General features: G+C 42.1%; 1 pseudogene; it reads right to left on the reverse strand.

Annotated features, from left to right (window-relative positions):
• Positions 1–25,437, reverse strand: part of LOC125425524 — a 45,394-nt pseudogene extending 19,957 nt beyond the window's left edge.
• Positions 25,438–25,991: the final 554 nt, after the last annotated feature.

A 25,991-nucleotide genomic window follows, 5' to 3' on the forward strand; every position in this document is an offset into this window, starting at 1 on the left:
ATATATATTAGATATTTATCATAAAAGTTTTTTTTTAAAATGAAGTTTACCCAACTGTGACTAGTTAGGCTTGATTTCTGCTACTGCTTTTTGCAAAATCTGCAAAGGTCCTAGTAGTTCTGTTCATCATTTACACCTGTTCAAAGGATTTTTATGATGCAGAAGAAGGTCAAATTTTTGTAAAGTCTTAAGAATGTGCTTGGGGTGTGATTTACTTGCTTTACCATGTGTGCTAAAATGCTGACTAAATGGTTATGTGGGTGGAAGAGGAATGGTTTTGATCATTTGGTGTGCTTTGTATTTCAGTGTGTTTCAGCCATGATGAATATTGGACTTGGACAGATTTATGGACAGATTTATGGAGGAGAAGTCGATCTATAGCTGTCAATCTTGATCCTCTTTGATCTGAGATTCAGGAAATGCCTTAGCATACCAGAGTGCTTTCCGAGAGGGCAAAAGCAGCAGCAAGAAAGGCCATTGCTTTCACATCCTGTATGAAGCTCTCAAAGGCACCTGGTGGAGCCACTGCTTTGAGTAGCAGAGTGCTGGACTAGATGATGGACTCTAGCCTGATCCAGCTGGCTCTTTCTTATGTTCTTATGTCTTTATATTGCTGTAGCCATTATGGGTTTAGTCATTTTAAATTATAAAGTCAATGTTATCTAAGCCAATGTCATCTAAGCTATAAGTCAGAAAGGGAAGGAGAGAAGGACAACACACACACAGCAGAATCAGGTCACAACTATATTGATTACACAGATTCCTCCAGGTCTTGGCACTACACGGGTGAGGAGCAACAGGTGCTGCTGACTGCTGGCAATGGGACCAACCTGGGAAAGAAAAAAGGTTATAAGGCAAGAAGTGCCCAAAGCCACTCTTGAGGATGTGGTCAGCATGCTGGCCCTTTGGTTAACCGACTGGAGCCTCTTAGATCTCCCCCCTACTCTTTCCAGGATCATGCAGATAACCCACCCTTGCATAATCCTGCAGTTCATTCCCCACCCCAGCTCTTAGTCAATCCAGCCATTTAACAGTACAGTACAAGATTCACAGACTTTTTTTCTCTGTGGAAAAGGCATAAACCCCAAAAGAGTTCAGGAAATATCAACCCATCCTGTTAAACCTTAAAGACAATTAAAAATACCTGCCTTAGAATGACCCAAAACCTAAAGGAGGGAGAGAGAGGGTAGGACTGTTAGCAAAGAGGATGATCCAATTCAAATAATCTTCTCTATATCTGGCACATACCAAAATGAAGCTCCCCTTGTCCCGAGGCCAGCCAGCAAAAGGGTGCAGGACTATGGACAGCAGTGTGGGACTCTTGGGCAAGAGCTAATACCATTATAGGGTCCCAAAGTTCTCCTGCCCTCTTTCCCATCCACCCAGGCACAATAGTCACTCCTGTTTAAAGCAGGGAGCTGGAGTTCAGATTATTCATATAAATAGGGACCTGTTAGCTTAGTGTTAGGAATGTCTTAGAAAGCAGGAAAAACTAAAGTTGCAGAAGAATGTACTTGTTAGGTTATAGCATGCTGATACGTTTTTCTTGCAAGATAAGCCATCATGTATATTACGGCTCTAAAAAAGTAAAAAATAGGTTATGTACTTACATTACTGATTGGTCCTACGCAAAAGAGAGAGAGAGAGAGAGAGAGAGAGAGAGACCAAACCAAGATGTGTTAAAACCTATAATAATAATATAGAAAAAAGTGGTCCACTACAGGAATGGCCACATAGCATTATGGAGCCCCTGCTGATGCTGTTGAAATGAAGTTGTCATACTCTGGGTGCCCCAGAAGAATAACTATGTATATTTTGGAAACCCATACAGTTACTTTCTTTATAGCCTCCAACAAGTAGAAAAGGGGTAACTAGAGACTGGTCCATCCTGCACAAATCTCTGGTCCATCCTGCACAAATAAGACATCCTGAGGATGGGGAAAATAGTGTCTTGGGGAGGAACTCCACACAGTTTTTCCCCCAAGATGCCCTCAGGATGTCTTATTTCAGCCCAAGCCATCTTATTTTGATGACGCCAGAAGGTGGACTTTTCCACTTTGCTGACCTCTCGCTGCCAAGCCAAGTTATTTCCCCCAGTGCTAAATGTTAAAAAGTTCTCATGCTGTTAAGCTAGTGTAACAACCTCAAGTCATCTTCAAGACATCTGCTTAACTGTGCAAAGCTCAGGAGCTAAGGAGGAACCTTATTTTTTCTGCCTGACCATTAAGCTTTCTGGTCAGTTTCCTCCTCAGCTTGCACAATATTTTGTATGCTGCTGAAGGGATTTTCCCTGCCTCTATTTGCTGAAGGTTGCCCAAGGATGTTTGCTCTGCAGGCTCTGATCCTGGGCACTTTTTCAGTCCAAAAAGTACATCGTTGTATGGTTGGGTGGGGGAAAGCCTCTTTTTTCCTCTGATGCCTGTACTGCCTAGACAAAAAAAGTCACCTCATTTAAAACATACCCCAGGCTTCTTGTTGTGCTATGCAGAATGCACCTCTCTTAAACAGGAAGTAGAAAAGTCTTCCAGAGCATAACTGTTACTAATGTGGTAGATTGGACAAACAATCCTACCTGAAGATCTAGTTAGCTGAAGATCTGTTAGCTGAAGATCTAGTTCTTCTGACTGAAACATGTCTGTCAAACAAAAGGTTGCAGTTATCACCAAGTTCCCTAATGGCTACCAAATGGGAAATGACAGTTGGCACTGCTCTCTGACAGAGTCCCTTGGCAGAGTTTTTATCAGTGCACCAACGATGTAACCAGAATTCATTCTCTTGTCAATTGCTAACCCTAAAGTCTTATGAAGAATCAATAGAAGAGAACAGAGAATGAGAAGTAGAGCAACATTGGTTTAAGTAAAGGGTCACCAGGTCTTGAGTGGTCATTTAAGGATGTTATCAGTGGAACAAAAGGAGGATCATGGCACCACTTTTAAAGAATCTTATCCCTTTCTTCATAACTGATTTCCAGTACAAAATTATTGTTGCTTTTCTGTTTTAAAATTCTTTCTCAAATTTCTTTTAAACACCACTATAGAGTTGCAGAATAGATGAACTTGCTTCATTATGAGGAATTAGAAAGAGTTTCTACTTCTTCCACCTTCTGAAAATGGAACTGACTTTCAGCTAGTACCAGATTGCAAGATGTATTTGTATATTCCTTGCTCTGACCAAATATTGTCAATATTTCAATGGCAGCAAAAAGAATTTCACTAAGAATAATTTCCTTAAATATGTTTTAAATATCCGTAGACTATCATTCTGTTCCCTCTGTGCCAGATTGAGATGTGAATTTGGAATTAAATTAAAAGTTCCTGCTCGAATAAAACAAATGTTGAATTCCAAAAGCAGAATGGTGCTGACCACATTTTGGACATGCTATACAGCCTTGATAAATCTCTGGTCTGGTTCTCAGTCTCCAGCCATGACTTCTAAATAACACCCAGGGCAATCCTAAACAAGTCTACTCTGAATCCTACTCAGGCCTTTCAGTAGGTCTTACTCCCAGGAAAGTGTTCTTATGATTGCACTGATTCATCAGTAATAGTTGAGTTTACTTTTCTCCTCACTCCACAAACAGAAGTATATAACAAAACAAAACAATGGGTATTAGAATTCTATAACAGTCTATTTTGCCTTTTAAAAATGCATATTGATCCAAAAAATTCTAAATATAAACCAATGAAAAGGTCACGTAATGTTCCATTTTCCCATTTTGGCATCTATTCTGTAATAGTCACTTAAGTATAAAGTATTCACCTAGGCTGAATTCCTGAGAACATATAGAGGAAATAAATTACTTCAAAATCAAAGTGACTTAGCTCAGGAACACATGGTTAAGATTAAGTTTTAAAATGTGTAATATAAAAAACTTTGGTGCTACAAAGTGCTTCAAGAACCCTGTGGTAAGTTGCATGGTTTTGAATTATTCCTGCTGGACAGTACATAGAAGCAAAATGTCAAAATACCCATAGTGAATATCTTTGTGGAGCAGCCATACATTTCTTGGTATATAAGATCCATCCAGATTGACTGTTTATAATCAGATAAGCAATATAAGGTCTAACCTATAGACATGGAATTCCAAATTTCAGTTATTCCTTTTCGTTTTGCTTTGTGCTAACCTACATGAAAGATATAGCAATATAATTCCACACCTCTATGGAATTGTGATAAAATTTTACTCACACTCCAGGCTAGCTGTGTACAGTAGAATATTGGTGCATATTCTCCTTTTCTCTTCTGTATAACTTCCCTGTCAAAATTCTGAGCTCTCAGTGGCTCGTTAGATTTTTGCCCTCAGACTTCCCAAGTGCAGCTGGCAGAAAACTGGATTTCTTAAGAACTGAAAGTGCTTTAAGTCCTCCTCCGAACATGTATAAATCCACCTGTTGAGACTTCTTAAAGGAATATCATCATTAAAAAAAAACACAAGGAGCCATGTATTGACAGCTGTTGCTCTCCTGGTCTCAGCACATTTAGAGAGGATGTTTACTTTTAACCTAAAATGTATGCAATTAGTTTGGAAACAGGATCTTTCAGGATAAAGCTTGTTTCAAGGAATGTGGACCCTGGGATTTATTGTAAGCCATACTTGAAGGGTGGTAATCTTTTTTTAATACACATAAAACTCGTTTTAAAAATGAAAATTGCACTGAATTATGTTTTAAAGCCAACTACACATTGATATTCTTGGCTTATCCAAAATTAGGAGATAGACCTCGAGATGGAGAGGGCATAAGGATGGTGACTAAACAAAAGAATGCTGCAATACTAGGTGACTTCATTTACCCTTACATTAACTGGAAAAACATGTGCTCAAGTCATACCACAGAAGTCAGCTTTCCAGATATCATAAATGACTGTGCACTGGAGAACTAGTCACAGAGCAAACTAGAGATAGTAACTCTGGATTTGATTCTGAGCATACAATCATGCAACAGGCACTGCTTTTGGGAAGAATGCTAAAGAACTGTGTCAGGTTCTGCTACCATCAGGTATGAGTCCAGGACTCACCCTCCACCTGCAGGGCTGCCTTTAGTTGGTCGTGCCCCAGAATAGAATACAGAATAGGGCAAGAGGAGGGGATTCCTCCTCACTCAGTTTCTCTATTCAGTTTGCTATTTGCCTATCTCCGCAGTTACTTTGAAATATGTTACCCCCCCCCCCACTCCTGGGCATACCCTTTAAATGCTTCCCCAAGGGAGAGCTAGCCCTGAACTCAACCAATCCTTCCTCCCCAATCCAACCCTGGCGATTGATAAACCCTTGTGCCGTGTGGATACTAGACTGGGGAGTGATGAGCTCACTGGTCTTTTCGTTTGGACTTTTAAAAATAGCTGTCTGCCCCAGCCAACTTCCTCTAAAGAAAGCAATGTCCCCATGCACTCAGCTCTCCCTCTTTTTCTAATAATGGTATACAAATCCCCTCCATGCACTCCAGAGGTGGAAGGAAGTGGATGTGGAGTGTTAATACAACTTTTTAAAACTTTTATTTCAACTTCAAACATTTGTACCATATTAGCAGCAGTGGCAGGAAGTGTGTGAGTGGGAGGGGAGGGGAGGGGAGGGGGGGAGAATATCAGCTCTAGGACATGGTGCCCTTTTTCCGGCATTCTGGTGCGAGTCCAGGGAGTTGCTTTTCTTCTTGCATTTGGAGGGGGGGATTTTTTTAGAAAGGACTACAATATCAATATAATTGCTATAACTGCGGTATCGATATAACAGCAATGTAAGGGCTTTTACAAAGCCATCAATCTTAAGACTACTAGGTAATGATGGTCTTATTGCCTTTAAGAGTGAGCTGAAGGGCAGAGTTAAGAGAAGCAGGAAAACAGACCTAGGAGAGTTCAGCAGAGAGAAGCTATTGTCCTAGAGTACCTCCTTGCATGTAAACAGAGAAATGGGAGAGGAGGCCCCACTATTACTGTGAAGTGAAAGAGCCGGGAAATTTAAAAGTTTTTTTTATTGGTGCTTGAAAAGCTTAACAATGCAAAAGAGACCAAAAAATCACCAAAAAAATTACATTCACCTATACAGATTGTCCATTTTATCTGCACTGAGCATTAACACTAAAAATGTCACCACTTACTCTTTAACAACATGAGTAAAATTGGATCTTTAAAGTTACTACTGATAAACATCACAAAGCATTATCATGAAAAACACTCAGTTGTCAGCTGCAAGCAAGAGCTTTTTGACAAGCATCTACCAAGGGTTTGATCCTATAAAGCCGTGGTGGCGAACCTTTGGCACTCCAGATGTTATGGACTACAATTCCCATCAGCCCTTGCCAGCATAGCCAATTGGCGATGTTGGCAAGGGCTGATGGGCAGTGTAGTCCATAACATCTAGAGTATAAAAGGTTTGCTTCCACTGCTATAAAGCAAGGGTGCACAGTCTGGCTTTGCCAACTTACAGCTTCGGTGTGGAGATCTCCTAGGTACAACTGTTCTCAAGACTACAGGGATCAGTTCCCCTGACAAAATGATAGATTTAGAGGATGGACTGTATGGTATTATACTCCACTCGCGGTCCACCTCCACATTTCTAACCCTGTTCACCCTTGGCTGCATCCCTGAATCTCCAGAATATCCCAGCACAGAGTTAGCAACCTTAATAGTGGCACTAGATGATATTTCTGATTTCACAACACTCACTTCTCTATGCTTAGCCAAGTTTCTGCTCTTTCCTACAGTGCTCTAAACCATGTTGCTTTTGATCATGGATATATTATGGGAACATGCTGAAGATTCTTGCTTTTTTGTAGTATATTTGAGGGCAAAAAAAGCAGCTCATGCAGATCAGTAGCAACTAAAGCATAACTGTGCCCATTTCTACTGTGATTAAAAATGCACTAACAATTACTGACTTTATAGAAGATTAAGCAAGTAACCACAGATATTAAACTTCTACAGGAATTACTAACTATAACTAGTTTCTACTGGAACATTTGGTCATGTTGGATTTATCCCATGATGCCTTTTTCCTATTTCAATTGGAAACTAAAACAAGATGAGAGATGGAATATGCTAAGCTGGTTGAAATATCGATAATAGTTTTGTATTTGTAATACATACTGACTGTCACCTTGATGTGTAATATATTGTGCACCATAGTCACTATGGGAAACTCATACCTCTTCATTACAAAAAGTAAGATGTCAGTCCTCTTTTAAACCACAAGGTGGTGATGAAAAATCCAGTTGAATTGCAGCCGAGTTATGACATTCACATAGAGTTTTCAAGGCAAGAGATGAACAGAAGTGGTTTGAAATTGCCTGCCTCTGCAAAGCAACCCACTTCCTTGATGGTGAATTATTAACCAGGACCAACACTGCTTAGATTCCAAAATCTGACAAGATTGGACGACCCTAGGTCATTCAGATTATTGCAGCCCACAGAGCCTCACGTACTCAGAGCTATTTCATTTTAGGAATGCTCAATTGGGACTTCTATTTTCCTTCCAGTATGAGGGTCTCATACCATATCACAGATGACTTTTGAAACTTTTTTCATGTTCCAAATGGTTGTGCTATGTGGCATGAGAGGGAACCTGTGCAAGACAAACAAGCCCAAATCACTTGGAACTAGTAGTACAGTTTGTTGAATACTGGAGCCAAAGCTCTTTTTTCCCCTGAGCAAATGACAATTTCACCAGTGGTGGGGGGGGGGGGGGAGTGGATTTTGCCAATGTCCCCTCTCCCAGTACAGAATTACGATCAGTGCTGTTAGAGAGGGTTTTCTGGTTCCCAGGGCAGTAAATTGAGGAGGGTAGTGGGATACAATAGAACAGGAGGCAGGAAAGTTCTTTTCCCCAAAGGAAGTTCTACCCATGGTACTTTGGATCCAATACATTAAAATTTTGATTCAGTTTAATGAGATGCTAGCATAACAAATACATGTAGTATAGAATGACAGACACCATATATTATAAAAAATGATGAGACAGCTGTTTCTAAAAATTTTCTACTTAATACATGAAAACAGGTTTGAGGGCAGTAGTTATTCTGTTTCTCTTGACTCTTCAGAATGTGGTTTACTGAGCAACCAATAGCAACTTGTGGCTGGAATCTCTGCCAACAAATGGAGATAAAAAATTTAGCTCACATGTTGACTAAACTATTTAGAAGTTCTGAAACATTAAAGAAAGCAGAATACTTGAGCTCTACAAGAACACATATTTTCCAAAGCTCTAAATATGTAACTTAATTTTATTCATTTGTTACTTCCATGTGATCAGTATACACTGAGTCCAGTCTCAGATACCTTATACCCATCATGAATTTCAATACCGTTTGAGTTGTAAAATATATTATTCCAAAATGGTAACCCTTTATAAAACATTGGACATTCTTAATCAGTACTATATTCATGGAAGATGCAGAAAAATATAGCTGTAACAAATGAAGGATAAAGAATACAGCAATGCTGTATTGTTAAGTTTCACTTAATACATATGTTGACACATTTCTAATGTGTAAGGCCCACTATCCACGGCTTTAAAAAAATCAGTTATCTAGTGACATTAGCAAAGTGTAAACAATACAGATAACTTGGGCCCTTTCCGCACGGGCCAAAAACGACGGCCTGGGGGCGGTAAAAACGCCGCCCCCAGGCCGCCGTTCGCACAGGCGGCGCTGCTGCAACGCAGCAGCGCCGACCTGACTGCGCTCCCCCTCCCCCAGGGCGGCGTCAGGCCGCCCTAAACAACAACCCTTTAAAGGGTTGTTGTTGAGGGGAAAGCGTCTTCCCGGTGGCGCGGTGCGAACCGCGCCGCCGGGAAGACGCTGTTTCCCCTTCCCTTTCCCATGTCCCTCTCGTGTCGCCGTCCTGCTGGCCTCCTCAGTCCCTCCCTCGCTGTCCTCCGACCCCTGGAGGTCGGAGGACAGCGAGGGAGGGACTTAGGAGGCCAGCAGGACGGCGACATGAGAGGGACATGGGAAAGGGAAGGGGGGACGAGGCGGCTCCATGCGGAGCCGCCTGCCGTCTGCCGGCCTCTCCAGAGGCCGTCCGCATGCCTGCATGCGAACGGCCTCCGCCTCCACGCCGGTGGAATTCCTGCCGGCGTGGAGGCGCCCTTACGGCCGTGCGGAAACGGCCTTGGAAAGAAGAATAAGAGGTTGGGGATAGTGAGTCTCAAACTGAGCAAGCATTAGAGTTATTGGGAAGAAAAATAATATGAATATAATCAACATTTAAATAACATCTGTAAGTGCTTGTGCACACACTTTACCTCAATTACAGATTCCAAATGGACCTCAGTACACATACCTGCAGTAGACTGGGGCCTATATACTTTGAATGTAATTCTCATGAAGCACATTTAAATCACAATCTGGGGGTGGGGAACTGTACCTTTATTGGGCCCTAGAGCAGATTCTTGTTCATCTGAGCCTCTGCTTTCTACTTCGTGTTGCTCTTCTGGACACTTTTGCTCAGTTAACGCTATCACTACTTCAGGATTTCCTGCATCAACATCACCTGGAACTTTTTTAAAACAAAAAGCAGAATCACAACTCATATGATTTAGAATTTCACCTAATGACCATTAAAGAATTCTTCTTCGACTTCAGTTGATGTGCAAATATGTCTGTGGTTTCTGAAATAATTGTTTCTTTAAACAAAGAAAGGACAATAAAGTAGGCACCAGGCAAGCCCCAGTGGAGAAGACTAAGGGGCTCAACTGAAAAAACCCTGTTTTCTAGTAGTCACCCATGTCATCACTGCAAGGGAGGTCACAGAGGCAAGTCTTGAAAAAAGGATCTTAAACAGGCTGAACAGTACAGGAGGAATCAATTTTTCAGGTAGTTCAATCAAAATCCAGTTAAGGGCCTTTAAGAGAAGGGACCAGCATTCTGAACAGGGGTGATGCAATTCTTGCATTCAATCCCTGAAATTAACTTGACCACTAAAGTGTGCATCAATTGAAGTTTCCTGACAGTTTTCAATGGCAGCCAGCCTACATAATTCACATTACAGTAACCTAGGCACACAGTCAGACGAGGGAGAGAGGAGGAGGGCAAGTTACTCCTAGATGTATACGTGGCAGTTTCTGGCCAGGTATTCCATTTTTCAGCTATGTTTTATTTCCCAGTTGTACCCTTTGCTAGAAAATACTGCACATACGCTTTGACAGATTAGACTATTGTAATGAGTTCTTTATGAGATTGTCTCTGGAGACTGTTCAGCAATTTCATTTGGGACTATATACAACTACACCATCACTAATTAATGCTAACCTTATAGATCATGCTGTGAGATTTATGCTGACTGCCAGTTTATTTCTGGACTACATTCCAAGTGTTGGTATACACCATTAAAGCTTGAGACCAAGGTACTTTAGAGAATAAATTGCCTCAGGCACTGAGGTCTTCTGATATGACCCTAATCTAGATGGTAGAGGTGAAGTTGACATCATTCTACAAGGAAGTTACGAATGTGCTTTTATTGCTTTCAGTGAAATATTGCTTCCATTTTAATACAGATCTTTTAATGGCTGTTTTTGCACTTTCTAATGCTCCATGGCTTAGCAGGGGACTGTACCTGCTGCGGGGCTTCTCACCTTGCTTGTAGTTCCCCACTGCTGCCCAGCTCTGTCCTTCACTTGAGTAAAACCAGTGAGGGAAGCCCCGAATGGTTTCCCACAAACTCGGGGCTTTCTCATAAGCACCGCTTATGCACAGCAAGCTCTTTCATAGTCTCTTTTACACATGCACGGGCAGCCTCCGTTTCCTGCATTCAGATTCGCTGAATCTTGCCCCATTTCTCCCCACTCACTTTCACTATCTTAGTTGTACATGACAAATCAGGCACTGAGAATTGGCGCCCTCCCCCCCCCCCGTCTAAAATCCTTGCGTGTGTGACAGGATTGCCATCCTCTACACCCCTTCCATCTAAAAGGTATATCTAAAATCCTTGTGTATGCAAGTGAATCGCCACCCTTCTGTTCATGGTGCCTGCACACACCACTTTTCTGCCCAAGGTTTCTCCCTCCTTTATAAAAACCAAGGTTTCTCCCTCCATTTTTTTTCACTGCAAGGGGTGGGGGGCAGCGCCACTTCTTAGCGCCTGTCCATTGGTGGGGCAGGCCAGAGCAGCAAGGCGGGAAAACTGGCCCCGTTTATGCTACGGAGAAGTTTTGCATGCCGGTGGAAGCCTCCGGAGCAACAAAGGGGCATTTCAAAAGGACCCCAACCTTTGCAGTTCAGGAAATTCATAGAGCAAAGCAATTGCCACAGGGCAGCTCCAGGGCAGAAACGTGGCAGCCATGCTGCAGCAGCTGGGGCTGTGCGACACTCCCGATTGCATCAGGACATTTCCCATGCCAACAGAGGGGAAATTTCAGCATGCAAAAACAGCCAATGTTGTATTTTTAAATTGGGTATTATATTTAATTGTTGGAAGCTGTGTTATTTGTAGACTGAATTAAGTGGAATATAAATATAATAAACACATAAAACGAGGAGCAGTTTGTTATTGGCATTTTGCTGGTGTTTTACCTCATCTTGTAGACATCATGGAATGAATATTGAGATATTTTAGTGTCGTATGGTGTTATTATGACTGATATCCACCATGTGGTTCCATTGAGTGGAAAAGTGGTTACACATATATTAATTAACTTCATTGTTTATGTCATCTGCTCTCTTGACCTGCAAGATCTGGCTAGCTTGCATTTTAGTTCATTAGAAAGAATACAGTTGGTTACACTTACCGTATTTCTTTTGCTGTCTTACTTTCACAAATACTATGATAGCAGTGACAATAAGACCCAGAATGAGAAGAACTGGCATCACAATCAAAAGTAGATTTGGTTTGGTTTGTGAAGAGCTGAAATTAAACATAGCATCAGAGTCCAAAAGAGGTCCATATTTACCTGCCTTCTTTTTGTGACCAGTTGTAACATCCTTTGACTATATGCAATAAATGATATCATATCCTATGAAGCAACATCAATGCAAATTTCTTTTAGAAGACAAAAATCAGTTGCTGCAGTTCTTGAAGGTATTGCTCACACAAGGGATTTACAGTTAGTAAATAACTATTACAATGAATGGTTCTGTAACTGGCAATGTAACTGTGTGTGTTGTGATTTTATGATTCCATGTTTGTTTGCTTTGACTGAGTCAGTACAATAAAAGTTAAGAAGTAATGGTTGCTGTTCCCACTACACAGTCTTACTGGCTAAGTTAGGGTACATATCTTACTATATAATTGTGCAGCGCATCCCCAACAATGAACCAAAAAAGGCAAGGGCTTCTGGGAAGAGTAGTCCTTAGCCAACCGAGAGGCCCCAGATTCCAGCTCTTCCCAGGGGGGCAAGTACTAAGCTTCCCTGCAACCCTTGCAAAGACTGCCACTATAGGAAATGCTGCTGCCTTTGTGCAGACACTTTCCAAAGAGGAGGGGGTGCTATTGCCAAAGCGGCTGCACAAAGGCCAGGAACTAGTTTTGCAAACAGGGGTTCCTTATGGAGTTCTCCCCATCTTCACAGGCACCCTGTGGGCTACCCCACACACCCTGCGTCCTATGTACCCATCTTCATAGGCACCCTGTGGGTACCCCATGCACCCCTGTGTCCTATGGGAATAGGGAGAATTCTCCCCATCTTCGCAGGCTCCCCCCTTATAAAAATCAGGATCCAACTTTGCAAACAGGTGTCTGTGTGCCTACAAGGATGGGGAGAACTTTCCCCATCTTCACAGGAACCCTGTTGTCTTCCACACAAACATCCCGCCCCAGTTTGCAAATGTGTGGAGTGCCTATGGAGGTGAGGAGAACTCTCTACATCTTCACAGCCACCCTGCTCTCTGCCCCGGCACCCCCTTTTTAAAAAACCAGGATCCAGCTTTGCAAACAAATGTTTTCTAGAGCCCGTTGTATTTTCTGACTCATCAGGCTTTATGGCACTAGAACCCAAGCAGAGCATTCTAGAACAAAGACAGTCCAGCATGTGGCAGATTAATGTACAAATCCACTTTTAAATTTCAGTGGAAAAGAATATAGTACATTATAAAATGTAAATGTTTAATAAACCCTTTTAATTTATCATGGTGTTCTTTCAAGGCATGTTTGAAATTGTAGTTCAGGCAACAGCAGAGACTATAGAAAGTACTAAAGTGAGAATTCTTGGTATCCTTACAGCACAATCTTAAATCCCAATCCAAAATCATTTAGGATGATGACAGACAGCCCAACCCACAGGGCTCTGGTGGCCAGGGACAGCCCCACTGCTGTGCTGTCGTGCCACGTGCGGAGGTCTTCCCAGCTGCCTGGAAAGCCCTCCATAGAGCAGAACAGCTACCCCACCCTTTTAGACCTGCATCACAGCATTCTTTGCTTGAAAGCCCTGGTGGAAGCCAACTAAAGTCAGCTACACCCCAGAAATGATTCCCCTGCACCAGCATCCACTTGGATACCAGCATAACTCCACAGTGGTGCCCACTTCTGGATTTGGCTGCTGTGAAATTTGTACTGTCTTAGTGAGCACCCTTTCCATGTGCTGGTGCCTGGCATGCCTCAGTCACGTCCAGTGACAGCAAGAACCAAGAGCACATACAAATGAACAGCCCAAGACATCAGAGCAGACTGTCACTGGCATCTGACAAATTGACAATGAGACCTCTGGAAATGACCCCAGATGTCCACAGGAGAAAAAGGAATGAATTAAGAAGGCATTAAGAATATGCACAACCTGAGAGTGTCTTTATATTGTGTTAACACCTTCTTTGTCCCGCTTTCTACTTATACTGAAAACAGAAGCTTATTGTAATATTATGTAATTATCCACATGACAGAAAGTGAGGAGGAACAGTTGAAACTGCAGAGTATAGCTGGTTGAAACAATGGTTAGAAAAGCAAGTCCCAAAATGGTGGCAGGAATTTCAGTTCCAGTTTTGCTACCAAATTATAGAACATAATTTTCAAATCCTGAGCTTGGTTTTTATTAGCTATCTTTTTCTCTTCTAGAGAGAGAAAGTAGTGCCATCTGCTGGTTCATCCATATTTCCTGAAATAGAAAACTCTTGGAATTTTTTCTTTCCAAGCATTTGGCCAAAATGTAACTATTTGGTTAGGTTGTGACCTACATATCTTTCTTTATGAAGGAACTCAATGCATTTAACTATTTAAACACAACATTTGAAGACTTGACCTGATAGTTATGGGTGACTTCAACTTCCCTGATGTGTGCTGAAACAAACTCTGCTATTTACATCATGCAAGTTCCTGACATACCTAGCCAACAACTTTCTTCATCAAATCGTGGATAAACTAAGAGGAGATCAGCTATGCTTGACTTAATATTGACCAGCAGGCAACAGATGGTAGATGGGGTGAAGGTGGAGGGGACCTTAGGTGGAAGTGACAATTACCTCCTAGAATTACTTTTGCTATACGGACCCAAGGAAGTTCATAGTCATACATTTTAGTAGGGTAGATTCTGATAAACTCAAAGGCATTATGAGAGTCATTTCATGGGCAAGACTGCTGGAAGGGAAAGGAGCAAGTGAAGGCAGGATCGCCTAGAAAAAGACTTCTTGCAAGCTCAAGCCATCGCTATTTCAGCAAGAAGGAAACATGGTATGAGATCCAGTGTGGATGATCACAGAACAATATGATGAGACAAGGATGAAAAAGAAATGGAGGGAAGGTGTGCCTCTAAAGAAGAGTATCTTCAGGTTGCTAGGCACAGTAAGTTAGCCATTAAAGAAGCCAACTCTCACAGTGAGCTGAAGCTGGCCAGGGAGGCTCATTATAACAAGAAAAGCTTCTTCAGGTATGTGAGGAGTTCAGATATGTAAGGAGCAAACACAAAATAAAAGAGGCAATACATCCACTGTTGGGTGAAAATGGAGAAGCTTTGACAGAGAACAGAAAGAAAGTAGAAAGGATCAATGCCTATTTTGCCTCAGATTGTTTTCCCTGAAGAAGAGAATGGCCTCATGAAAAGATGCTAGTAGGCAAGGCATGTGGGCTGCTGGTTGACATGGACAGAGAGGTAGTTGAGAATCACCTGGCTACATTGAATGAGTATAAATCCCCTAGGTCAGATGGTAGGCATTTGTGAGTGCTCAAAGAACTTTTTAGAGAGCTTGCAGAGTCTTTGCCTATCATCTTCCAGACCTCTGCAGGGTGGGAGACATGCCACAAGACTGAAGGAGAGCAAAGGTTATCCCAGGTTGTTGTTGTTGTTTAAAAAAAAGAGAGGTGGGATGGCCCAGGAGATTATAGGGCAGTCAGTTTGACTTCTGTTTCAGGGAAGTAAATGGAACATATTTTAAAGGGATCAATCTGAGAACATCTGAAGGAAAACTTAGTGATCTGCAGTAGTCAGCACAGATTTGTACCCAACAGATCCTGCCAGACCAACCTTGTTTCCTTCTTAGATTGACAATCTTACTGGATTGAGAGCATGCCGTTGATATTGTTCATCTTGATTTCACTAAAGCTTTAGACAGGGTTCCCCATAATGTTCTGATGGGTAAACCAGTGGACTGGACTGTAGGACAGTTAGGTGGATAGGGAACTGCTTGGAGAACTGCATTCAAAGTGTAGTTGTGAATGGTATTTCATCCAAATGGAGGGAGGTGTCCAGTAGGATGTCACAGGGCTCAATTATGAGCCCAGTACTTTTCAATATTTTTTAAATGAACTGAATGAGGGTGTGGAGGGACTACTCATTAAATTTTCAGATGTCACCAAATTGAGAGCAACAGCAAACACACAGACAATATAGAATTCAATGAAATCTCAATACATGGGGAAACAGGGCAGATGTGAGCAAGCTGGAATTCAACAAGGATATGTGCCAAGTTCTAAATCTGGGTAACAAAGATGAGGAACACGCATAACTGGATGAGAGATACACTTCTGGGAGCAATGTGTGCAAACAAGATCTTGGGGTATGAGTGGACCATAAGTTAAATATAAGCAGCTAGTATGATGCAGATGCAAAAAAAAGGCTACTAAAATCTTGAGGTGTATCAACAGAACATAACATCCAAATTATAAGATGTTGTATTCTTGCTGTAAACTGCATTGGTCCAGCCATACCTCAAGTACTGTATGCAGTTCTGGAGGCCTCAATTCAAAAAGGATGTAGGCAGAATGGAGCAGGTGCAGAGAAGAGTGACAAGGATGATCAGAAACCTGGAGACCAAGCCCTCTGACGAAAGGCTGAAAGACTTAGGAATGTTTAAAGAGGAGGTCAAGGGAACACATGATTGCTCTCTTTAAGTATGTGAAGGGCTGTCACTTAGAGAAGGACAAGGATTAAAAACTGGTTGAGGAACAGGAAGTAAAGGGTGGGTGTAAATGGGAAGTTCTCACAATGGAGAGATGTAGGGAGTGGTGTCCCCCAAGGATCCGTTTTGGGACCAGTGCTATTCATAAATGCCCTGAAAGTAGGGGTGGGTAGCGTGGTGGCCAAGTTTGTGGATGATACCAAATTATGTAGGGTGGTGAGAACCGCAAAGGATTGCGAAGAGCTCCAAGCGGACCTTGATAAATTAGGTGAGTGGGCTAAGAAATGGCAAATGCAGTTCAATGTAGAAAAAGTAGGGGCAATGTAGGGGCAAAAAATCCAAACTTCACATACATGCTACAGGGGTCAGTGCTATTAGTCACAGACCAGGAAAGGGATTTGGGCGTCTTAGTTGACTCAATGTCAACTCAATGCATGACAGCTGTGAAAAAGGCAAACGCTATGCTGGGGATAATTAGGAAAGGAGTTGATAATAAAACTGCAAAGATGGTCATGCCCTTATATAAAGCAGTGGTGCGATCACACTTGGAGTACTGTGTTCAGTTCTGGTCACCACATCTCAAAAAGGATATTGAAGAGATAGAAAAGGTGCAGAGAAGGGCAACGAGGATGATTGAGGGATTGGAGCACCTTCCTTATGAGGAGAGGCTGCAGCGTTTGGGACTCTTTAGTTTGGAGAGGAGACGTTTGAGGGGGGATATGATTGAAGTCTATAAAATTATGAAAATGTTGACAGAGAGAATTTTTTCTCTCTTTCTCACAATACTAGAACCAGGGGGCATACATTGAAAATGCTGGGGGGAAGAATTAGGACTAATAAAAGGAAACTTTTTTTTACGCAACGTGTGATTGGTGTTTGGAATATGCTGCCACAGGAGGTGGTGATGGCCACTAACCTGGATAGCTTTAAAAGGGGCTTGGACAGATTTATGGAGGAGAAGTCGATTTATGGCTACCAATCTTGATCCTCCTTGATCTCAGATTGCAAATGCCTTAGCAGACCAGGTGCTCAGGAGCAGGAGCAGCAGAAGGCCGTTGCTTTCACATCCTGCATGTGAGCTCCCAAAGGCACCTGGTGGGCCACTGCGAGGAGCAGAGTGCTGGACCAGATGGACTCTGGTCTGATCCAGCAGGCTTGTCCTTATGTTCTTAGGGACCTGTTCCCATTGCCAGCAGAGGATAGAACTCACAATAATGGGCTTAAATTACAGGCTTAAAGGTACTGATTGGATATTAGGAAAACATTTACAGTAAGAGTTGTTCCAACAGGAGAATCAGTAACCTAGGGAGGTGGTGAGCTCCCCCTCACTGGCAGTCCTTAAACAGTGACTGGACAAACACTTGTCAGGGACACTCTAGGGTGATACTGCATTGAACAGGCAGGTGGACTAGATGGCCTGTAGCTCTGTGATCCTATGATTCTAAAACCATCCCAATATCATTACCAAGTACAAACTCTTTTGAATTCTATTTAACCCAAATTTCTTACTTTTTCCAGTATCAACTGGCAATTAACGGCTCAGTTCTCCTACTTTCTACATCCTGGAAGTGCTGATGCTTACTTTGTGGGCTGATTAGATGAAGCTTTCTAAACTTACATTTCAGATGAATGGAGGAATGGTATGGAGGTGGAGAAGATGATTGAGCTGGAGAACATGTTAATGAATTGTACCTGTCTTTGTAGAGTTCATCTGTAGATGTCACATAACTTTGGGAGGAAGCACCACTTGTTTGAGGCTCAGAAGTAGCTTGAGCATAAATTAAGATATTGGAGAATACAGATTCTGTAAGAAAAAAATTAAAGGTTGCTTTAACTGTGTCTTATTGACATACAGTAAGCTTTTAAAAGTTTTTATGCCAAGGTTTATAATGTTAACCATTTTAATAATATTATCTTTGCAACCCATATCTATTAACTAGCATTGTCAGAGTACAGCTACCTGGAATATGCTAGATGTTGTTGCGGTCAGTAGGTGTCTAGACTGGCCATCAGCATAACATTAAAAGCTCTGAAGCAACCTGTAAACCTCCTTTTGGACTACTGTGTCCAAATATGGAAACTGTACATCAAGGATATTCACAGACTGGATGGAATTCTGAGGATAACACATTTCTGCTACCACAGGCAGAGCCCCCACACCTTCAGTGATTTCCAGGCAAAAATTGGCAGTCCTAGGCTAAATGAATTTAAGATGTTAGTTGAGTCTCAGCCAAATGTTAATGTGTTAAAAATCATCTGAATCTGTGGTAATATATAAAATTAAATAGTCTAGACATGCCGAGTTCATTAATTTAGAAGTACAGATGAGCCATTAAGATAGGAGTAAATGTTTTGGCAAGAGATGGCCTTTTGAATTTGACAGTCCCCTCAGGCAAGCAATTTCCAGAACAAATGGAATTTAGTGGTTTTTTTAAAATACACATTTCTTTTAAATTCACATGTTTGTAAAACCATATGTATGATTATATCAGCTTACTATGATGGAGGCAGATTAATTTTATATTGAACTTCTGGTAAACCAATGGATCATTAAAGGATGTTTCTGACAAAACAGAAAACAGGAATCTATCAACCAACAGAGGATAGCACAGAATTAACTGGTACTTCCCTTTGTCTTGGACCTAGAGGGGGGGAACTGCTCATCTATCAAGGCCAATCGTTTCCCTCCCCACAATCTTTGAAGCTGTGTGGGGAGGATTTTGCCTTGATTATCTAAATTGTGTGTTGATTGTCTTGTTAATGATCTTGGAGTTCCTGCTACAATAAAAGAATCAGTTGAAAACATTTCAATTAATAAAATGGGGGAGGGGATAGGATTTGACAGAAATTCACCTTGGGTAGAGATGCCAACCTCCGAGTGGGACCTGGGGCTCCCCCAGGATTATATTTTATCTCCAGACTACACAGATCATTTCCTCTAGAGAAAATGGATATTTTGGAGGGTGGGCTCTGTGGTATTGTATCCCGCTGAGATCCCTGACTTCACCAAACTTCATCCCCAAGTCGCCATGAGTTTCCCAACTGAGACCTGGCAACCCTAGCCTGAGGTAGTGTGGCTTCAGCAGCCAATTTCTCCTCCCTCACCCTTAGGGTCATTTAGGCCATGAAGAAGTAGGAAGGAAGAATGAGACTGAAGAAAAAGAGCAGAAAGGTAAGCAAGAAGGTGAAGGTTTGAAGCAAGGGCCTATAACCCAGGGGACATGGGGTATCCCATGTCCCCAGGAACCACCCATTTGATCACGTGGGGTGTGTGATTTTGTGTGATCACATGATCAAGCTGCCAGGGGGCACCTCTATCAGAGGCCGTGGCTCACCACCTCCAATGGAGGTGGTGGGCCCCACCCCATCAGCAGCCTGTGCCAGGAGCACCTGGCAGGCCCTCAGCAGGCCCAGTGCTGACTGCTGCCAGCCCCCTCACCTCTATTAGAGGCCGCAAGCAGGCCAATGGAGATGGGGGGCTCAGACTAGCGGCAGCTGCCAACACACTGGGAGCACCTGGCGGGCCCATGGCAGGGTTAGGGTTAGGGTCTTGGCCCTGCACTGGCTGCTGCCGTCGCCCACTCTACTGGAGGCCGCAAGCAGGCGTGGTCACTGGAAAAGGTGGGGGGTGACAGCAGCTGCTGCCAGGCTTGGAGCCAGCTGCGGGCACGGCCTTGTTTTTGTGCCCCCCACCTCTATCGGGGGGGGACAAGGCCTTGCCCCCTGGTGCCTTTTTATCCCGGTATGCCTCTGATGAAGCTTTCCTCCAATCTAAGGAGACATCTACCAACTTAAATGCCTCTTTCATCAGAGCAAGTTGAAGGATGGCTTCTTAGGCTGGGGAAAAGTTACTGGGAGAGCGGAGGGGAGGCAGATCCACTTCAGTTCCTGCCTTTATTTTTATTCTGTAGATCCCCCCCCCCCGCCCAAGAACAGATCCACTCATGATTCTATCATTATGAGAGTCCATGTAATCATTCTGTCATCAAAGCCTAATGGGTGATCTTAAGCCAGTACTTTGTTTCAGTCCAACTTTTTATTGTGGAGTGGATGGGACTTATTTTGCTTTGTATTGTAATAGCCAGTGGGTAATAGTTAGCTTTGTCACTGGTGTTAAACATTACATTCATTGATGCATACTTTTTTGCAAACTGCCTTGAGCCCTTGTTTTAGGAGAAAACCAGGATATAAATGTTTATATGGGTTTATATGAGGGGAGGAAATAGAAGACTGCATCAACATATATGCCACCTTGCAGAAGTACCAGATAAAAATGTAGTAATTAGATTTACTTTTCTTGCTTACCCTCTGTAACCTGCAGTTGCACTGCTCTTGCACTCTTATAGTTACCAGGAGTTCCTGTCCCACACTTATACATTCCTGAGTCTTCTTTTCTCAGTTGATTTATGAGGACATGGAAATGTCCTGAGCTATTTTCAGCAGTGAAAATAAATCTACTTGTATTCCTGTTTGGATCTGCAATGAGAGCGCATCCAGTTCTTCTCAGTTTGCACAAAAACTTCTTCTCACTCAACTTACGATCTTCAGACGAACACTTTATTGACACTGATCCGCTGACTTTCCCCAAAAGAATTTCGGGTGATTTAGACAGATTACGAACTGTTTGGAGAGAGAATAAACCACAATATAATAGTGCAGGTTCATTTTAAAACTTTTTCAAAACAATTTGAAGCATTTAAAAAACAACCATTTCTTTATGCATTCAAGATAGGGGAAAGCTGTTTAACTGGGTTGGATCCTCTGATGATTGAGTATAGAGTTCTCATAGAGGCAAACATTTTTCTGCTTTCTCTTTTCCCATCCTTTAAGGCCCCAGAAAAAACAATGTTGGGGGTCAGGAAAGCCTCATGAATAAAATGCTATAAGGCTCAAGGGTCTGCATTCCCCCAAATAAGTACAACTGTGGCTGCAAAATCATTAGTAGGAAATCTGGCTACCTGGATTCAGCCCCACCTTGATCATCTTTAACTTTCCAAAAGAAGTGATGTTATAGAGCCACTGCCACTATTTTCTGTGAGCTGGGCAGCAGAGGTTTAGCTATCAGGGGACCGGGGGGGTGCACGTCGCACTGGGCGCGTGCCTGGGGGGTGCAAAAATTCTGGTTCATTTGTGGGGGTTTTGGTATTTTTTAGTTTTTTTAGTTTTTGGCATGCAGGGGGTACAGTTTTTAAGCTAGAAGCACCAAAATTTCAGGGATTTTTTTGGGAGACTCTCCTGATGATATCACACAAGTTAGGTGAGGTTTGGTTCAGTAGGTCTAAAGTAGGACTCCCAAAGGGGGTGCCTCATCCCCCATTGTTTCCAATGGGAGCTAATAGGAAATGGGGGCTACACCTTTGAGGGTCCATAACTTTGGACCCCCTGAACCAAACTTCACCAAACCTGGGTGGTATCATTAGAAGAGTCTCCTAAAGATACCCTGAAAGTTTGGTGCTGCTAGCTTAACAATTTCACCCCTGACAGCAGGCACCCTCCCAAAAAAATTTCCCCAGATTCTCCTTTTCAATCCACCCCCTTCAGCATGGATTTAAAGGGAGAATCTGAGGTCCCCAGTGTAAACATTGAAAGTGATGCTGTTTCAGGGTGGGGGATAATCCACCCCAAAACAGCATCACTTTCAATGTTGTTTTAACTAGGGACCCCAGATTCTCCCTTTAAGGTGGATTTAAAAGGCGAATCTGGGCTCCTTAGTTTAAACACAATTGAAAGTGACGCTGTTTGGGGGTGGATTGCAGCATCACAATGGCCGCCCATGGGGGGGGGGGGGAGAATGCACTGGGCTCCATTTTCCCTAGCTACACCTCTGCTGGGCAGTAGATACTTTTGATAGAGATATTTATTGCCTTCCTCATCCCCCAGCAGCCCGACTGGAAGAGACTTGTAGTCTATAAAAAGTGAAATCCTGTGCAAAGGCAGCTGTGCATGGGAACACATATTGTTATGCAAACGGGGCTGCAGAGAGGAGGAAGTGGACAAAATTGTCAGTATTTCTTGTACCAGTGGAACCTCTTCCACAGACAGGTGGTTTCTTGCAGTGGTGGGAACAGCTTTTTTTTAAAAAAAGAAAATCTCAAACATTTGTTTAGGCATGTTTGTGTTCAGTTAGCTTGATTTCAGGATGTCTTAAAAAAACTCTCTCCTTTGACTTCATTCACACTTTGAAGAAATTTATCCATATTTCATTATCTTGCATACCTTCCAAAATGTTTAGGTTCATTCCATAATATAAGCCAATGTTGTTATTTTTACCAATGCCACATCTGTATCTACCAGAGTCATTCTTCTCCAGCTGTCTCATTGTCACTAGCAAAATCCCATTCTGTGGGATATCCTTAATAGATACTCTTGTTTTGTAATTTTCATCGATGAAATTGGTAGTAGAAATAAGAGTAAGGCAATTTCTGAAGTTTTGTGATTCCTTGCACCAATATTTTCTGTCATGTTTATTGGCTGGTGTGGTTAAATAGTAGCATTCAATTGTGACTGATCCTCCAACTTGGCTTGTCAGCAGCCTTGGACCATATATATTGCTGGAAACTACTTTGAACAGAGAAAAATACAATCAGGATATTATCCAAGCAGTATGTCAATGGATATAGTGTCATTTATTCTTGCAATGTAAAACTTCAGTATATTAATGGTGAGGCTGTATGTTAAAGGACACATTTATTTTTCCACATTCTTTTGGTTCTGGAGAGTAACAGTTAGTGATGACACCGAAGTCTGCAACTGAGTTCAGAAGCCATTCTCCTCAATTCAGAACCCCAATCACAAATCCTCACTTTAAAATCTCAATCACAAACCCCATCCAAAGTTTGGGTTAAGTTTGTAATGGCCTTGGCCTGATGCCAGCATGCCTCAACACAGTTGCCACCCAATGGACTGAAGTTGCAGCAGGGAAATGCACAGTGAAACTTCAGACCTGGCTGTGGCTGATCCAAAGATCCATGGGAGATGCAGTTGTTATGGATCCTGCCATCCTAACTGGACTATCACCTTATATCGTTGGCACCATTGCATGTACCCATTAAGCAACCCTAGGCTAGTGCCTAGCCCTGGGACAATAGACAGTAGGGTCACCAGGGGCAACCTTGGCCCCAGCGATGCCCCCCCAGCAAGCCGGTCAATACAGAACACATTTGTCTGTTTGTCATCTCAGGACTCACTTACTCATGCCCTGGACAGCCATCCTGGGGCTCACTTGCCCACCAATGCAGTGGGAGAAAGTGGGGACTTCATTGGAACCTGGGAGTGACAGGTGACACTCTTAAGAATCCCTAAATTTCTATAACTTTTCCATAGCGCTTTCAGAGATCCATAGAGCCTTGCCTGGAAGTGCAGTCACATTTGGGTTTGGACACAATTCCTACCCTCATTTTCTTCTGCCACATTTACTTCTATTTGGCTCAGGGTATTCCTAGACCGGCTGGTGGGTTAGGGGGTACTCTACACTAGCACTAAAACAGCCTGTCTAGGATGCAGAAAGTCCTTGGGCCTGCCCTAATTACATGTGTCCACTAAAATATCCCATTAGCAAAGACTGATAAGAAATGTATTGCCATTGATGCTCCTGGCAAAGGATCCTCTTCCATGGATACTTGCTACTAGGACACTATCAGTTCACAGTAAGGCCTCACAGTGAAACTTGCCCTTTGCAAGACATTGCCAGTACTTCCAGATTAGTGAAAGGAAAATAGAGTCCTCCAGTGAATGGTATGTTTTGTTCATTGTTCATTATCCTACACTTCCTTCTGTATCTCAATAAGGCACCAGTATCTCAATTAAGATTTGGTAGTGTGAAAAAGTATTTAAATTGAACCATTCAATTAAAAATAAAAATATTAATCTTCAATGAGTTGAAGACTGATATATTCTTACAGAAATATATACATTTAGTCAGGAGAACATCTAGATTTCCCACCATTTGGGGGTAAGCCTAAAAATGAATTTGATACAGTAGTGAAAAAAAATATTAATCCATGCCTGACTTCAAGATGATTAAAGGCAGAAACTGGACCAGAAATGGAAATCAGCCCATGTTGATCCAAACAAATGTTTTAACCTGAAGGAGTGGTTGCATGATTGATAAAAATGGTTTCCAATGGCAGAAAATGCAGTAATGCCATAGATGGGACAGCCAGTTGCCCCCTCGCAACTACTCAAGTTCAATTTAACACCAAAAAAAAAATCTTCCATATCTTCACCACAAATTTATAAAAAAAGATTGAAGAGATGGATAGGATACAAAGATGCAACATCTAATCTTTAGTCATGAGTCATTTATACTGGATACATGCTTACATGTAATCTGGTCAGAACTCCACAATGGAGAACTAGGTTGATTCCTTACTAGTCATTTATGGTATAACTGCCATTATTCATACACACATTTATAACAATGGTACAGATGATTTGAGCAATCTGCTTTTCTCCTGTTTTGCCCCCAGTAACACTCTAGTGTTTGTATGTTTCCCTACTTCTCACTGTTTTCCTATTTAAGCAGACTTGAAGTGCCATCTCTGTTGTGAGCTGTGCACCAAAAGTTTTTTGCTGACACTATTACTGCTAAGAATTAATGGTCTCTCTCCTCTAGGGAATAATTTCTTTTATCTCTCTGCTCATACTTGGAAAGAAAAATAGTATGTAGTTATACCTCTACTGATGGAAGAGAACAAAATGATTGAGTGGAGCAGCCATGGTCAGAACTCAACTACCCTGATGTGGACAGGAAATCTAAGAGGTGGATGGTTATATTAGCACAATGTCCAAAGATCTAAGGAATCCCTGTTTTATCATCATCCCATATGCAGCTAATGCTCGGAACACAGTGACTGGCTTGAAGAAATAGTCCCAAAGTGGAACTCACTTTAGGCAAGTCAGAAAGCAACACTGTTACAGATATTTCTTGTAATAACACGTGGGTATTAACTTCTTGTAAACTGACTTAAACTGATCCGGCTGTACCACTACCCTGCATAGGTTTTCAGCACTAATTATGTGAGCGATTAACATCAGACATGTGCAATTTTGGTTACTCACCATGTGGCAAAATGAGCAAAACGAGGAAGGAAGTCATCATCATGCTTGAATTCAGAAGCATTCAAAATGGCAAAGGCATCCAACCAGGTGCTCAGAATGAGAGCCACAATAATCTTGCAAAACCTAGCTCTATTTAAAAAAGGAACAATTTATTTTCAAAATATGTAGCTAAGTTGCTTTGAAATATTTTTCTGGCATTAGATAGCAGTAACACAACATAATGAAATATTTTCTGCAGAAAAAAAGCAGACTTCCTTTTAGTAAGGGATTTTCCCCTCATCAAAATAACATATTTTGTAGAAAATGACTCTTTCTCTGTTTTGTTTCTTGTCAAAGATTCTGGGAAATGTTAATAGTAGTTTTGATTCTGTTCAGGATTCTAATCGGGAACTTTGAGATTATTTGATCATCAAACTACTTCCCCATCATCTGAGCTAAATAAATAACCTTTTTATTTTGTGTATTGTATTGCATGAGGCTGTATGAGTACTGAGTACTGTGTGCAGGGATGTACAGAAAATGGCATCTGGGGCAAGCACTAAAATTGTGCGCCCCCTAGGACTCTGTTGCCCCAGCACTGCCTCCACAGTGGGGCAGTGGAGACTGAGCAGCGTGGGGGGCAAGACACGCTACCTGTGAAGAAAGAAAGAAAGAAAGAAAGAAAGAAAGAAAGAAAGAAAGAAAG

The sequence above is a fragment of the Sphaerodactylus townsendi genome, unplaced genomic scaffold, assembly GCF_021028975.2.
Source record: "Sphaerodactylus townsendi isolate TG3544 unplaced genomic scaffold, MPM_Stown_v2.3 scaffold_68, whole genome shotgun sequence".
In the NCBI taxonomy this organism is placed as follows: Eukaryota; Metazoa; Chordata; class Lepidosauria; order Squamata; family Sphaerodactylidae; genus Sphaerodactylus; species Sphaerodactylus townsendi.